Below are 5,070 nucleotides of genomic sequence, written 5' to 3' on the forward strand. Positions count from 1 at the left end.
CTTTCTTGGGTCACTAACCCTTCTCAAGTCCAAACCATTATTCCTCTCCTAGCCCATTAGTTGCTTCCACTTTTCACCCCCAGCATCTCAGCACCCTACGGGCCTAAATATCACGGGCCCAATAGACTCACCCTCCGGCCCTAAATATCACGGCCCATTAGACCCATCATTCGGGCCTAAATACCACGGCCCAATAGACCGAGAGCCCGATCTATATACCCGATCTATATATATGTGTGTATGTATATATACATATATCTATATAAAATATTTTGAAACCCTAAATCAGGTTAATTCCAAATCATTTTCAAAATTCCTTATTTCATATTCCTGTTTTCCTCTCTCCGACCAACGTTCGGAATCTTGGATAGCGGTGAAGCCGTGGAGTGTCGACGTGAGCGAGACCGGCGGTGGACTGTGGATGGCTCTGCTGAGGTAGGTCTTCTACTCTTCTACTTTCTTTTCTCTGAGCGTGCAGTCTCCGGGTACACTTCTTCTACTGTATTTTTCATATAGCGTCTCGCGACCTGCGGCTGTGGGTTGCGGCCTGCGGCTGTCAATTTCCCTGTCATCTTCGGCTTTCATTTCTCACATGCACAATTTTTGCTGTCGATATCACTAATCATTTCTGCTAATTTAAGGGATTTGTTATCAGTTGCAGTAGCCCTCTTTGAAAATTTTTCCCAAAATCAATTGGGTTGCACATATCTTCATGCGCTGGCCCTTCATCAATAATGTTCATACTTGTATCAGAACGATTAGAACTTGAGTTGGAACCTTCACTAGTGACAGACTGACAGCACTGCTTGAAATAGTATTTGTTTAATCTTTTACTGATAACTTCACATTGTGTGCATGTGTGCATTAGAGTACTAGGGGTTGGGGTTTCGATTTTCCACACTAGAGAACTAGAACACTGCTTAGCACTTTTAACATTTATAATGATAGAGAAATGTATGATAGGCTAGTTTACATCTCAATTTATGATGAAGTTCATTGCAGCTAGGAGTCTGCCATATTCAGATTATCCAACCTTATACTTTAAAATCTGAACCTAATTTTATATTATTGTGTTTCTAATTTGACCAACAAACAGTAAAAGGTAGATAAAGGTTGGAATTTGGCTGTGTTTAGGAAGTTTCATTTGACCTTTTTTCTCTTGATTGATTCACTTAGACTTCTATTACAAAACATTAGAGATGCTATGTCCTAGGATGTTGAATGTCTAGGAAGATACAAACTTGGGCATAAATGGCACTGTGACTTAGGGTTACAAATAGGGCTTGGCACTTCAAGCAATGGTCTTGATGCGCTCCAAGTCTTCTGGTTGTAATTGCTAGTTTCCATTCACAATCTCAGTATGTTGTCTATTCTAGCCTGAGCCAGGGCCTAATGGGCTATGGTGCATGTCTGGGCCAAAGTGAGGACAAGCTCGGTCACTCAAAATCTGTTCTTGTGCCGCTTTTCATTTACCCCATATATTACCGTTGGAACTTATTGGTTTTGGGTTTGAATATTTGAAATTATGGTATATTTGAATCATAATTTGGTTTTGGTGTTGGATGTGAAAATTTTATCCACACTTGACTTGAAACCCAAATCAATATCAAAATAATAAAGTATCTAATTAAATTTAATATATCTGGATTCTGAACTCTTTTAGAATGAGTTAATTCTTCTTTTGCATTTGGTTAAAACTTAAACTAATCAATGTTAAGCTTTATGTTCAACTATCAAATATTAATGGCCGAATAAATATAAAAAAATGATAAAACCTGCAAAAAGATTTATAACATGGATATATACATACTAACCTGATAAAAGGAACTGAAATAATTTCACCTAAACTGAATTCATCTAAATTGTTATTTAGTTAAGATATTTGGTGCAGGTTTCTTCATCTGAACTAAAACAGTTATGGAGTAGTACTTTTTGGGTTATTACCTGTTCTGGACCTGTGCCTTTCCCTAATTGCACCAATGCTTTAACACTTGACCTAATTATCAATAGGTGATTACTTGCTAAAACCATTCTTAACCATATTTAGTGATTCTTAAATAAATAATAGGGAAAATTGCACTTTTTGTCCCTAAGTTATAGGGTAATTGTAGAATTCGTTCCTAAGTGTTGGTCATACTCACTTTTCGTATAACTCAGGGACGAAAAGTGAGCACGAAAGGACGAAAAATGCAACACCAATGATAACTTAGGGAAGAAAAGTGAGCATGACCAACACTCAGGGACAAATTCTACAATTACCCTATAATTTAGGGACAAAATGTACAATTTTCCCTAAATAATATATTAAATTCATATAATATGCCATATATTTTCCTGGAACTAAAATGCGTATTTAGGACAGAATTTTCCATTTTTGATGTGTTAAATGGTAGACATGGTAAGCTATGCAATTATCCCACAAAAAAGATTGAGTTTGCATCTTTTATAATGTTGAGTTTTAGGAATTTGACATTTTTGTATACTTTTGGCAGGGCAACACACAGGTTGGAGATTCATTTATGTGCTGCACATTGGTGATTTGAATGGTTGATGTATTTTTTGGTACTAGTGATGGAGTGCAATAAAGATGAAGCCATCAAGGCTAAGGAGATTGCAGAGAAGAAAATGCAAAATAATGATTTTGAAGGGGCCCAGAAGCTTGCAGCTAAAGCTCAACGACTTTACCCTGATCTAGAGAACATTAATCAGTTGCTAGCTGTCTGCAATGTTCATTGTTCAGCTAAAAACATGTTGGGATTGGAAAAGGATTGGTATGGAATCCTTCAAGTTGATAGATCAGCAGATGAAGTAACCATTAAGAAACAGTACCGAAAACTCGCACTTGTCCTTCACCCCGACAAGAACAAGTTCCCTGGCGCAGAAGCTGCTTTTAAGCTTATTGGGGAGGCAAATGTTGTGCTTTCAGACCAAACAAAAAGGTCTATCTATGACAGTAAATTTAGAGTTTCAATTAGAAGTACTTCGATGAGACCACCACCTCATCAGGTCAACCCCCCTGCAAGGCCAACATTTTTTACAAATGGTTTCACTTCTCAGTTCAGTGGCCAAAATCAGTATCAAAAGGTACAATCAACTTCATCAGTTCATGAAACCTCTTTCTGGACGACCTGTCCTTTTTGCAGTGTTAGGTTTCAGTATAGGCGGGAAATAGTCAACCGAGCTGTGCGCTGCCAAAACTGCTTGAAATCCTTCGTTGCATATGATTTAGGTTATCAAGGTGTTCCAACTGGAGTTGGCTTACACCAGCCTAGTCAACCTCCTCAGCAGAAAGTGGTTCCAAATCAAGGAACCACCAAAACGGCTGCAAACACAGCTGGATTTCCATCTTCCCATAAAGAATTTCAGCATGGCTCCGGGGTTAATTGGGCTGGGCAAGAACCAGGGACACACAGAGGGAATACTTCTAAGGTGTTTGAGGATTTGAAGGCTAAAGAGAAACATGGAAATGGTATGGACTCAGTGGCTGGTGGTAAGGGAGAGGCTGGCACTTGCAAGGTGAATGAATGGCCACAAGATTGTAGAGATTTTAAAAACAAAAGCGGGAAAAGGAGCAGAAAACAGGCATCTGAATCAAGTGAAAGTTTTGATACCTCAAGCAGCAATGAGTCAGAAGATTTCAGTAATGAGAAGGGAAGCAATCCTGCTGGAGGACAGGGAGACGAGCCTAATGGTAATTTTGTCAGAAGATCTTCTCGGCGAAGGCAGAATGTCTCATACAATGAAGCTGAGGAAGAGGATGACCAAATAAATCATCCAAAAATAGTGCCAGACAGCAAACCAGAAGAAAAAGGAGTGCCTTCTGAACAGAACTTGCATGAAGGAAATATTAATGCCCCCAATGTTGATGCAGATGCTGCTGGTTCAACTGTAAATGGTGCCAAAAAGGTTGAAGTTATTGATTGTGAATCAGATTCTGAAGTCAGTGATACTTCTTCATCTCCTAAGGAATTTGATTATCCTGATCAGGAATTTCATGATTTTGATAAGGAAAAAGAAGAAAAGTGCTTTAGAGCTGGCCAACTATGGGCTTGTTATGATACAGTAGATGGCATGCCAAGATATTATGCCCATATAAAAAAAGTAGCTTCTTCTAAATTTAGGCTACACTTTAATTGGCTTGAGGTTGATCCAGACGACCAATATGGTATTATTTGGAATAAAGCTGGATTACCTGTTGCATGTGGCAAGTTTAAACATGGGGATCCAGAAGTCAGTGATAATCTTGCCTCATTCTCTCATCAAATGGCGTGGACAAAGGGTAAGAAGAAGGGTTCATACATCATATATCCTAGTAAAGGGGAGATTTGGGCACTTTTCAAGGGCTGGGATATTAGTTGGAGCTCTGAGCCTAATAAACATCAGCCGTTTAAGTATGAAATTGTGGAGGTGCTTTCTGATTTTGATGCTGATGTTGGCTTTAAAGTTGGCTACTTGAATAAATTGGATGGATTTGTGAGTCTTTTTCAGAGAACAAGCCAGGGCGATGCTGATTCATCATCATTGTTAATAAAGCAGAATGAGCTTTATAGGTTCTCCCATAGAATTCCCTCATTCAGATTGACTGGAACTGAAAGAGAAGGTGTGCCTGAGGGATCTTTTGAACTTGATCTTGCTTCTATACCTCAAGATCCTAATGACCTTTGGTATCCTCTGAAAGAGGCAAACAGAAATGGTGAACCAGAACTGAAGAGTCCCGGCAGAAATGGTAAAACCAGGACACCCAAGAAGGTTGGCACACCTAACAAGTCCACTGATTGCAAAGAGGTGAGTGATGGTGATGGTGAGGCTGAGATGCCTAAGCTTCGAAAGTCGCCAAGGGCTGCCAGGAAAAGATAAAAGAAAAAAAAAAAAGAAAAAAAGAAAAAAAAAAGAAAAAAAAGAAAAGAAAAAAGATCAATTCTATTCCATTGCTCTCTGAACTAAAAGATAGTACTAGGGACCAGTGCGGTAGCAGTGCTGAAAGATTCTGACTTTTGGTGATTGGTGATTGGTGATGGTGGATTGGTGGTGGTAAGAGTTTGAAGTTTTTCAACCTTTTTCCTCTCTTCA

The 5,070-nt window shown here is 39.0% G+C and overlaps 1 pseudogene; it reads left to right on the plus strand.

Annotated features, from left to right (window-relative positions):
* Positions 1–306: 306 nt before the first annotated feature.
* On the plus strand, positions 307–4,718 carry LOC116027035 (annotated as a pseudogene).
* Positions 4,719–5,070: the final 352 nt, after the last annotated feature.

The sequence above is a fragment of the Ipomoea triloba genome, chromosome 1 (genome assembly GCF_003576645.1).
Source record: "Ipomoea triloba cultivar NCNSP0323 chromosome 1, ASM357664v1".
NCBI classification, from domain to species: Eukaryota; Viridiplantae; Streptophyta; class Magnoliopsida; order Solanales; family Convolvulaceae; genus Ipomoea; species Ipomoea triloba.